We start from the raw sequence: 12,741 nt of genomic DNA, 5'->3' as shown, positions 1-12,741 counted from the left end.
GACGGGCCTAATTATGATGGTGCAGGCCAGCCCTTTCTGTGGCAAGGCCAATGAGGATGCCAGCGCACACCTCCAGCAATTCCTGGAGCTTTGCAGTACTTTTGTTATCAAGGGAGTTTCACAAGATGCTATCCGGCTCCGATTGTTTCCGTTTTCCCTTCTGGGGAGAGCGAAGCAGTGATTCTACGCTAACAAGAGTGCAGTAAATACATGGGATAATTGCACCAAGACGTTCCTCACGAAATTCTTCCCGACTGGCAAAACTAATGCCCTTCGTGGAAGGATTTTGAGTTTTCAGCAAGCTTCCAATGAGACCATTCCTGAAGCTTGGGAGCGACTTCAGGAGTACATCCTAGCGTGTCCACACCATGGGATGGATAACTGGCTTATATTATAAAGTTTGTACAATGGGCTGACTTAGACAGTCCGTGACCATATAGACGCTGCTGCGGGTGGAGCTTTCTTTTCACTGACCCCTGAAAGAGCTACATCTTTAGTTGAGAAGATGGTTTCCAACCAAGGTTGGAGTGATGACCGACTCCAATCAAGCCAGAGGCATGCACACCGTCAAGGAAACAGACATGCTCGCTGTGAAGATTGATCTCCTCCTCAAGAAATTTGAGGGCTATCCACAAGACAAGGCTCAAATGCAGACACTTCAGGCCTTAGATGCTCGCATGACATGCGAGGTCTGTGGAAACACTTGACATTCAGGCAATGACTGCCCAGAAACCCAGGAAGAGGCAATGTTCATCAACAACAACGGGTTTCATCCACAAGGAGATCAGGGGTGGAATCAACCATACCGATTTTATCAAGGAGACAATGGGAATTCAAATTTCAATCCTAACCAGCCTACCTTGAGGGACATGGTTTGTGGTCAGGCAAAGATCAATGATATAATATAGAAGAAACTGACCGCCAATGACAAGTCCCTGGAGACCATTCAAGCCAAGTTGGATGGATTCTCCACTACTATCAAGAATCAGCTGAGCTTCAACAAAATGCTTGAAACTCAACTAGCTCAGCTCGCTGCTGCTACTCCTGCCGTTGATACAGGGAAGATTCCGGGGCAACCCGAGTCCACCCTAGAAAGTGTCAACGTAGTAACTGCAAGATGGGGGAAGCCACCACGGAAGGCACCTTACTCCAGTTATATTGAGAAGCTCACACGACCAAGAAGAGGATCATGGGGTGAATTAGCAGCATCAGTCCGAGGAGATTACGAGACACCTATCAGCTGCTCGATCTATGATTGCTACTTCAAGCAAGCTCTATGTGATATTGGAGCAAGTGTCAACATTATGCCAAAGGCCACATTTGAGAAACTCAGTTATCCTGCTCTTTCCCCTACTATGATGTGCGTACAACTGGCTAACTCTACCATACGATATCCTGAGGGTATTGTACAGAATTTACTGGCACAACTCAAGGACACTTTCATTGTTGCGGATTTCGTGGTCCTCGATATGGAAGGAGATCTGGGGATATCTCTCATTATTTGGCGACCATTTCTGAGAGAAGCCAGAGCAATTATTGATGTTGGAACTGGAAAGATCAGTCTCCTCATTATGGGAAAGAATATGAAATTCAGGTTCCAAAACAAAAAGCAAGAACTATTCCTGATTCATGAGGATGACAAAAGAGAAGGGTTGCATGCTGAACCCGGCTAGGAAAACTGGGAGGTCCATGAGCCTCCAACAGAACCAGCATGGCAAGATTGGGAAACTCATGAGCCTCCAACCGAACCAGAATGGGCGGAAGGGGAGATCCGTGAGTCTCCAACGGAACCAGACTAGGAGGATGGAGAGATTCTTGAGTCACCAACAGAATTAGCTTGGAAACCTACCCGCGCCACCTACAACACCAAAGAAGACCAAGAAAGCGTGGCGCAAGAAGAAGACGTCGTCGTCCACTACTGGTTCTCCAGGTATGGATGAATCGACCTCAACTTAACTAGGTATGGAGAAAGGTTCTGCTCATCGGACCCTAATCCAAGGGCTAGCTTGGGGGAGGTTCCCTCCCCCAAGTCAAATTATCCTTTACTGCTTTTCTTAGTTAAAATAAAATAAAATTAATATTTATTTCCTTTATAATATTTCCCTTTGTCATGTGTTTATGAAATGTTTAAATCTCTAGAGTTGAAAGGACGAAAAAATTGCTCTTTTTTGCTTAGTTTGTCTGTCAAGTTTATAACTTTGGAGTTTTCTTAAATTTTAGTTTGATGGCTTGATAAACTTCTTGCTAAAAACCTGAAAGTCTTATGGGTGCATATGTTTAATCCAAGTCTAAGTTGTTGTGAGTATAAATATGGTAATTAGAGCAATATGATCTTCTTTCAAAGTGATACTTGAAGTCTGGAGTTTGATTTTTACAAAAATAAAATAAGAAAGGCAAGTTCCTTGATGATGGTAATTACCTACCAGAGCCATATGAATAATTGTTGCAAAACCTTATGCATATGCTACTTATTATTGCATTGAGTTTTGTCAAATTGTGTGACCCTAGCAACAATTTTTTTCGTACTTTTGTGATCAAGGCCACGTACACGTCCATGCTTATTGCGAAATTCCTACACTGGGAATTAGCTTTATCCATCCTTCATCCATACATAAAATAAAAACTCCATGTTGCTTCATGATCACTCTCTCCATGTTATCATCAATGGTATGGGCTATGAAAAAAAAGATACATACCCAAAGAAGGTATGCCACATGCCTCAAAAGGGCATGTCAAAAATAGAGAAAAGATGCATGCCCAAACAAGGTATGCCACATGCTCACAAGGCATGTCAAAAAAAATGTATAGCCCATATCCATGAAAAATAAAAGAGAGAGATGATTCATGACAAGGAGTTAGTCATATCACCACTTATTCCATTCATTTCATACACATGCACATCTTGATCACATTTGCATGATTTGGTTTCTTCATGGATTCACTCTTTGACTTTACAATATATGGAATGCATGTATGCCTAATCTTTTATCCTGCCCTTGAGCTCCCCAAAACCCCTTTAGTAGGAATGGAGAAAAAGGCAACATTGCCCTGGTAAGGATATACACATTGAGTGATTCGAGGGAATCATTTGAGGAACTTTGCCTTGCTTTTTGAAAACCTTTTTAAGAAAAAATCTCCAGATGGATTGCTGATTTATGGATAAGTGAATGTGGCTCTATGCACTGTTCTAAACTCTCAACAGCTCAAGACAAGGAGAAGGATACAAGCCCCATGGATGAGTATGGGTTAAAACAGAGGTATGTGAGCCAACTTATTCAAATTCTTAAATAAGCTACTTGGTACAAATTCTGACATGACAAGTAAGTATGACTTAGAGTGATTTTCTGATCAACAACCTGATTTGTCCTACTTTGCTCGGGATGAGCAAAGGACAGCTTGGGGGATCTTGTTGATGCTTGTTAGAGACCAATTTCAAGCATCAATTTGATCAGAAAATCTTGAGAGTTTAAATATTTTACATGCATATTTATCCATAATAAAGCTTAAACTCACTATGCTCCTATAAATTATGCAATGTTGGAAAAAGAGCTAAAATACAGATTGTGAACATCTTATGATCCAAGGAGAAAAATATCGACCAATAAGAGTGCAGAATTAATGCCTTGACATTGTGAACAAACTGTATAAATGCTATAAGAATATTAGAGACCTGATTAACTAACTCCTACCTAGCTCCCTGCCTCTTTTTACCTTTATCAGAGCTGAGTTCACTTGTGTGTCACACTACCTCTTATCCATATTTATCTTACCCTTGTTTATGCATTTGAATATTCCTTTGAGATTAGTTCATTCTGCCTACCTACACAATTTAGTCGCCGCCTTCCCTGCGGAAATATAAATGACACCCCAGAATATTCTCTGGGTAAAATGCTACACCGGTAATTCCGTCCGATTGTGGAATGATTCATGGTTCATATGGCTTTGTCTTCAGTAATTGCTCTAAGAAATGTCAAGGCATTTGTATATCTGTTACTGGGATCAGGCTGAATAACCTTGTATCTGAAGTAGACGTTACAAAATACCAAAACTATGGACACAAAGTTGAATTTCAACTTAGCATATCATCCGCAGATAGATGGTCAGACAGAAAGGACTAATCAGGTACTAGAGGATATGCTTAGAGCTTGCGCTTTGAAGCATGGAGGCAGTTGGGATAAGAGCTTGCCATATGCAGAGTTCTACTACAACAATAGTTATCAAGCCAGTTTGAGCTGATTTTGCGACCTCACCCTAGTCCTCCTGACCCCGACCCCGAGCCGAACCAAGCCCCGAACCATTGATTTTGATAAGTCCGATGAGCTCGCTGACGTCCGCCGTCGCGCAGCCCCGCCACCGACCGCCAGCGCCACCGGCCAAACCACGGGCCGCTCTGAGCCGCCCGATCCGGAACCAACGGGTCAGATTAGATCTGACCCGAGTCAACCCAACCCAATACCGGTCAACCCTAGGTGCTTTTGGAAAAGCACCCCTCGGTTTTCTTGAAATCAACCCGCCATCCACCTCAGTTCAAAAGAATTTACAAATCAGTCCTTTATTTTCTGTTTTAGCTCCTGGAATTTTCTAAAATAGAACCTGCCGTCCTTAGCCCATTGTTTTCCATGCTAACCCCTGAGTTTAGGGTTTAATTACATTTTAGAGCCTAGTTTCTTTTGTCAGAGCCCCTATTCATTCAAATCTTTTACAAATAAGCCCCTAGAACCATGTTTTGTCCAGAACTTTATCGTTTTAGCTTCGTTTTGAGCGATTCATGCGCCCACGCGATCCTTGCAATGTGTACAATAGTTCTATAATATCCTTTTATGTTGTTTATATTGTTTGGTGTACTGCTTCTTATTTATTGTACTTGTTTGCTTGTATGTACGTGTGTGGTACGATAGACGGTACGCAGTTCGAGGAGCAACAAGACTAAGGCTTCCAAGAACAGGAGCAGCAGTAGTTTGAGGAAGGTAAGTGGCCCTTGACCATGCTTGTTGTCCCAATAATATATCAAAGTTCACATTTACTTATTCTGCAATGCATATGTCTTGAATATGACGGGTCCCAATTAAGGATATGCCTAGTTTATTTTATCGATCCTTAATCAAACCTGGGTAACTTTATTTATGTTGGGTAGCATTGCTAGTTGCTATTACTTTGGGTGATGGTTGGATGCAGATGAGACACTTGTTATATATATGCTACTTCATGTTCACACTGGTTAATGTTGTTAAACAAGATCATATGTTTTAATTGGAACATGGAGAACCACTCAGGAAAATAGTACAACCACAATACTACATGGCTCTGGTCTTGGCTAATTAATTAGAAACTCTAGCTTGTGACATTCTTACCGAAAGGGCAAGAGGGGATGCATCGATGGGGTATAGTCCGGTCCTCTTGGGGTAGCAGCCTTAGCTAAGGTGCTGACAATTAGGGAGGTTTATGCTCTGCTTTGGCTTGAAACCTTAGCGGATGGTCACTCGTTAGGGAATCTTTGTAAGGGCCTCGTAGTGAACCACTCTCCACTCACCAAAAGAAGTGTTTAAGGGCTTTGCAAACCCGGGCGAAATAGGGGAACACGAATTGTGAGTAAAGTGTGCAACCTCTACAGAGTGTAAAAATGATATATCAGCCGTGCTCACGGTCATGTGTAGCTTGGATCCTCACATGATAATGAACTTGAAGATGATCTAAATTGGTGTTCTTTATTTATGATACTGTTGTTACTTCATTACTTACTTTTAGGTTAATGGTATAAACTTGCACTTAGTTAATGCTTGCTAATAAAACTTGACCTACTAAAATTGCTTATCGCAGTCAAACCATGTCAGTCTTTCCTTGATTTGGCCTTGCATATGTTATAATTCCCTACCACTTATTGAGTACCAACCATAAGTGTACTCACCCTTGCATAAATGATGTCCAGACCAAGATAATTGTCCGGAGTACTCTGAAGACTTCGAGGATTTCTAGGCGTATGTCTCCCAGTCAACTGCCTGTGCTGATGAAGACCCGCTATTTACTCTGAGACGCTTATTTTCGCTTAAGATTAAGACTGTCAGTCATGTAATAAAGTTTCTCATATACTCTTTTTCGTTATGGCACTATAATGGTATTTCACTTTCTTTGTCTATCGTATGTATGGAACTTGATCCTGACATACATATGAGATGCATTCGGTTTCTTTCTTAAACCGGATGTGACAAGGGCCATCAAGATGAAAGCTGCAAGGGAGTGGTTACAGAATCATCAACTTGTTGGCCGCAGGGCAGATACACAGAATCTTAGCGTCAGCAATCCAGGGGTGCAACCCGTGTTTGGGATCGCTGGTGTTGGTAAATCATATATTGTCCCACACGTCTACACAAAAGAAACATTTCCAAAAGTTTGGGTGGGTAGATGTATCCCATCCATTCAATATAAGGGACTTCTCATGGAGATTACTCTTGGATTTGCACTCGGGATCTCTCCAGCATGGTAGCACGATGAGAATCAGAGACCCAATTCAACAGTGTTGTGAGCTTCTAAAAACCCTTGCTTGCCTCATTGTTATTGATGTTCTGCGGTCCAAGGAAGAGTGGGACTCAATAAAAGATGCCTTGGACTTTGAACATAACCAAAACCGAACCTGTATTATTGTAATTGCAAATGAAGAAAGTGTGGCATCATACTGTTCAGATAGCTAATGGAACGTTGAAGGCCTAGAAATTGACGACGCCCTTGATCTCTTCAAAAGAACGGTAACTTTCCACAAACAGCCATATGCCTATATATTTATTAACTAGGCGTATATCCCGCGCATTTGCGCGGCTAGTATTGAATATTACAAAATTTGCATGTCCTTGTATGCTTACTATTTTTTAAAGATTATACTATTTGTTATCATACATCACCCTGTTCATTATCGTAAATTGTGTCTTATTGTTGGTTAAAATTATTCAAATATGAGCCACCTATAATAACAATTTGATTTGTTGAGCTTTAATAATATTATTATGCATATAAGTATTCTTATTTTCTTTTTATTTTGATTGATTGTTGTTACCTTTAATTTTTATTAATAGTATATTTGTAACTGATACATAGCTATATAGTATTTTATATTTAATTTTTCATAATGGCATTGGTGGGTGATTTTTAATTAGGCACATGAGTATTTTAGGCTAATTTTTATCATAATAGTAGTGGTGGGTAATTTTTATTTTTCTATTTTTTCTCCGATTAACGTGGGAATTTCTAGGCCTTGAGAGCGAATGCGGAAGCTCCGTTTGTTGGTCAAATAATAAAATAATAGATTGTCATAATGTGTTGTCTACATAAGTGCTATTTACATTTGTTTTAGTAGAGGGTGGGTGTACTCCTGTACACTCTTTCCTCACACACCCATGTTAAGATAAATCAAAGACAGAATGTACATGTACCTCTGCATATACTGTTCATATCATAGACTCTGAATGAAATACGAGCACTCAAAACCAAATGATGGCGATAACCCAGCACTTTGCTCCTAGCCTCTAGTATAGATTATTTAAATTTCAAGGCTGTTAGAATTATCGCTTACATTTTGAATCTGAGATTAACAAACCAACCTTCAGGACCTGAATGGTAGCTCAGTGGTTGCGCACTTGCAATAGACGAATACGAACTGGCTGGGTTTCAAACCCCAACCTCCACAGTGCCTCAGTACTTGCATCCTTGAGCCGTTCCTTCCGTCGTCCAGGCTGCATGCACACAAGTTTGGCGTAACCGATTACTATAATTTTAGGACCAGTTTACCATGATAGTTATGATAGTAATTAGAATGGCGAGTTACCACTATTTGACAGCAATCACGTCTGAGGACCAGGTTACAATACTGCTGGGACCAAATTATTACCGAAAACAGTTATGATAATCCGTAGTATTTAGGTAAATATTGTGCAATGTGCTTGCAAGATCCCTTCTTGCTGTCTACAATTATGCAAAATTAAGAAATGTTCACTAGGAGTCCATACCAAATAAAGATCAAGTAATATACGTTGTGATCTCATTGAGTTATCACAGTAGCATTTATATTACCACAATGGCGTAATCCACATACTGTAAAAAAAAGGTGGAAAATACCAGTGGCAATTACTGCAATGGAATAATAAAGTTACCATAGTGTCTTTTACCATAATGGTGTAATCAGTTTACCAAAAAGAAGATTCACTTTGATCACAATGGCTTTAATTCCGAATGACAGTAGATAGGTTGGTACACGAGAGAAATTTCGGGGTCAGTTGTGTAATGTCTGATTAATTGGTGCACTCGGGTGGGGCGGGGGATTGTGGAGGGCTACTCCAAGGATACCAAAGAAACATCACATGATCAAGTATATGTCTTATTGGATCGACCTATAAACATTACAATCTTCTCAGAATACCAAAATTTAAACTCACTACTATAGAGATGTGTTTGTATCAGACTTCTAGGAAATCCTTCTAATAACCCCAATTATTATAACTTGACCTTAGAGAGGTCAGATGACAAGACACGTAAAAAGTGTTGGGTAATGTACAATACGACCCGTCACTCTTTCATTGCCTAGGAAGAATAAACACACATAAGAGATTGAAAAGTGATCCCTGTCAGCCATCACTAATTACTACTAGAAAACAAGCCTTAGGTCCACCCAAAAGTACCAGTACAGAGATGAACCGGTACCTTAGGGTGGATGGAATCTATGAATAAGCCTTAGGTACCGGTTAGTATATCAACCAGTATCCAAGACTCTCCATAGGTACTGGGTGGTAATTTTTGTATTAGTACCGGGTGGTACCATCAACCGGTACCTATAGACGAGCCTTAGGTACCGATTGGTAACACCAACCGGTACCTTAGGAGCCTTAGATACCGGTTGGTGTTACCAACCGGTATCTAAAGCTCTCCATGGGTTATTTTAAAAGGAAAATATCTCCTTCTCAACCAGAACTGTTGCGTAGGTGAGATGGTAAAGTAGCAACGCGCGAGGCTAGAGGTCGCGGGTTCAAATCCCAGCCAAAAGATATTTCGCGTGAATATTTTAGCCATAGGTACCGGTTGTTTTACCCAGTACCAAAGGCCTGAGCCTTTGGTACCGCTTTCGGGGTACCGGTTTAAGAAACCGGTACCAAAGGGCACTTTCAACATGTACCCAAGGGCATTTTTCTAATAGTGAATATCTGTAGTGACCGTTAAAATTGTCAACCACCACTTTTTACTTGGCAAAAGTGACCTGTACGTCTTTGTCTAGTCTCGACTTGAAGGCAATAAAAACCATGGCCCCATGGGTCGTCTCACTACCCATCACTAATTTCTAATCAATGGCGGCATGTCACAAGGAACCCACATATTTGTACGTGTCAGCATTATATGTTTTCCACTTAGTGAATAGAATCATCTAAACATGATTACACTACTGTTGTTGCATCTATATGAACGCATATCCTTAAACTTTTTTGTCAACAGGTATTCAAGAGGCCAGATCAGAGTGCCTTGTCATCTAACCCAAGCCCTGCTGAGAACGAGGGAGCAAAATCTATCCTACATAAGTGCGGCGGACTTCCCAAAGTGATAGTTGCTGTAGCTGACGTTCTTGCCGCCGGATGGAGAATCAACAACTCGGAATAATTTATGCCGTTGTTGGAGACCGACGAATCATTTGGTAGTTTAAGGGATTTGTTTTCCTGGGTGCATTCCTACTTCCATTCCTGCCCAGATTCACTCAAGCCATGTATATTCTGTCTATCAATCTTCCCTGTGAACCGTAAAATTCGGCGGAGGCGTTTGGTGGGCGGTGGATTGCGGAGGGCTACTCCATGGACACCAAAGAAATTGCACCGCTGAGGAGAAAGGGGAGGAGTCCTTCCAAGACCTCCGCAAGCTAAACATGATCCAGGTGCCAGGATCGACAAGTTTGTCCTATTTGACGAGGATGCCCTCATGCCAAGTCAACGGTTTCTTCCGTGAATACATCATTTCACACTCAATGGAAGAGAACCTTGTGTTTGCTTTAGAAGGCCATTGCAGTGTGAACTCGCAAAGCTCTGGACGACATCTTACAATAGGGAGCACCTGGGACAGAGATAAGTGTGTGTATCAGAGCATCGAATTCTCAGGTTTGCGGTCACTAACGGTTTTTGGTAAGTGGCAGTCATTCTTCATCTCTGAGAAGATGAGGATAGTGCGGGTACTGGATCTGGAGGGTGCATCATTAGTAACAGATGGCGACCTCGAACAGATGGTCAAGCTACTGCGTCGCCTCAAGTTCCTGTCCCTAAGAGGATGCAAAGAGATCTCTCGTCTGCCGGATTCCACTGGTGGACTGAGGCAACTACAGACACTTGATATCAAACACACCTCCATTGTTACGCTTCCATTAAGCATCACCAAGCTACAGAAGCTGCAGCACATTCGTGCAGGCACAACTGTACAACTGCATGATAATACCAGCACTATTGAAAGCCTACCAACAACACCACTATTGACGCAAATTACGGCCAACACACGGACGCACTCGAACGTGCAGCGAGCAGAGCGAGCAGAGGCGTGCGATGTAGCGCTGCCGCACAGACCGGTCAGACCGGTCTTAAGGAGCGGTCAGACCGGTCGCTGCCGGCGAAATCGGTGACGAAGCCTACGAACACTACCCCGGGAAGACCCGTCGGGGCAGGCACACGTAGGATTGTTCTAGGATCGGCAGGCCACCTAGAACGCCCTCAATCGACGTAGAGACGAAGAAGAAACAGCAAGTAATAGATTGGAAAAGTTAGGGCAAGAAAAGTAAAAGGATAAAAGTTGTGTTGATTGATCGATTGGATACCCTCAATCGGCCGTGACCCTTTATATTTATAGGGTGGGACCGACTTATCCCGCAAGGAATCCTATTTACAGATCTAAACCCATGAAAAAGTCTAATTGTACTCGGATTCCGGGTAGACCGGTCAGACCGGTCGGGGTTGCTAGACCGGCTACATGGTCCAGACCGCTCATAAGCACCGGTCAGACCGGTCTATTCGACGTGTGCCAATTTTAGTCATCAACATATGCCCCCTAGTTTTTGGTGATGCTAGCATACCAAAAAACAAGCCTCTAGACCAAAATTGTCTAAGGACAATGATAAATATGCATCGGCCATATTTTATTCTAAGGGCGATAAATTCTATCGGCCGTATCTTACTTCTTCTTCAAGCCGATGATGAAACAACTTGCTTGGGCCTCCATACCTACTTTGTGGTCGCCGACCTTGCTGGTACAGCCTCCGCTTGCTGTTCCATGGACTCCTTGCGCATCCACTGCAGCCTCCTCTTTTGGGTGTGAGACAAGCCTGAGGGACACCACCTCGGCTGTAAATAATGATTATCTTGCTTCATATCCTTCTCACCATCTTGACTGCATTTAGGCTTGCTTTTGACCAGATTATCACTAGCAACAATCGGTCTTTGAGAAGCACCATGACTTGGATATAAGAAGAATATTGAATAAAGTATGGATGCATATACATTCTACTATAATCCATAGGTGTGTAATAATAAGAATACGACCAGAATCATGGAGCAACCGGCTCACCAAATAAATATGGTGCAAAAGTGATATTACCTTATTGCAAAGGAGAAGCCGATTGCCCACGAGACTTTGACGATGGTTTTGCATCCTTAGCTTGATCTGATTGCTCCTTCTGCCTCTGGGTAGCTCCTTTCTCATCATATTTGACCAAGAGTTGCATGAAACTCGGCCTTCCTTTCTTCTTGTTGTTTCTGGAATTTTTTCCAGAACTCACAGAGGGACCGGTCAGACCGGTCTATACAGACCTGGCGCCCTTCTTCTGTTCTTGCCCCCCGAGCGTTGAATTTTCTGATGAAGCTTCAAGGGGCTTCTTCTCTGGGACTTTTTGGATCTGTTTAGATCTTGTTTCACCAATGATCACATTTTTCTCCTTTGTTGATTCGGCTTGATTCGGCCGAATTAAAACCTTAGGATTATGTAATTCAACGGTATGCATAGGAAAAAGGATTACTATCAACTTGCATTTGGGGAACAACCAATCATCCTTCATTAACGGCCGATTGAATTTGCCTTCTAAACATATTGCAATCATTGGTTGCATGAGAGAACGAATTATGTCATTTACAATAAGCATGCCGCTTTAATTCCTCAAGCGGCGGAATAGCATGAGACAATTTGATGTATCCCAATTTGTTTAACTCATCAAATATGCGATCACATTTGGCTACATCAAAAGTAAACTTAATATTATCTTGTCGATTTTTTTGAATTGGCTTGAGAGAACCGCAAGTGCAAGATTTATCATTAGAAGGCCAAGCAAATTCAGCAGCATAAACATTATTGCCTTCATTGTCCGAACAATTTGATTCACAACCAAGAACATAAACAGGACGATTAGACTTTCCATTGGACTTTTGCAAAGCTTCTTTAGCTCGGCTTTCATTAGCCAGAGTCTTTTGCAGAACTTGACGAACATCTAGAAATTCTTGTCCATCTAGCTTTTCTTTATGAAAATCAAGTAAACCAGCAAAAGTTAGATCAACCAAATCTCTATCAGAAATTGTCAAACTATAGCATCAGTTTCTAATATCTCTAAATCTTCTAATATATTCAGCAATACCTTCATGTATCTTTTTGTTAACCGATGTAAGATGTGACAATTTCAATTCAGTTTGACCATTAAAGAAATAATCATAGAATTTCTGCCCTAAATTGGCTCATGTGCGAACTAAATTG

General features: G+C 41.6%; 1 non-coding gene across 1 annotated transcript; it reads right to left on the bottom strand.

Annotated features, from left to right (window-relative positions):
- Positions 1-268: 268 nt before the first annotated feature.
- Positions 269-375, bottom strand: LOC120687063. Its single transcript, XR_005680563.1, has one exon. It is a non-coding gene; the product is annotated as a small nucleolar RNA R71 (small nucleolar RNA).
- Positions 376-12,741: the final 12,366 nt, after the last annotated feature.

Source organism: Panicum virgatum, chromosome 8N (genome assembly GCF_016808335.1).
Source record: "Panicum virgatum strain AP13 chromosome 8N, P.virgatum_v5, whole genome shotgun sequence".
Classification (NCBI taxonomy): Eukaryota; Viridiplantae; Streptophyta; class Magnoliopsida; order Poales; family Poaceae; genus Panicum; species Panicum virgatum.
Note: the sequence above shows the minus strand (reverse complement) of the source record. Positions and strands in the feature narration are given on the sequence as shown.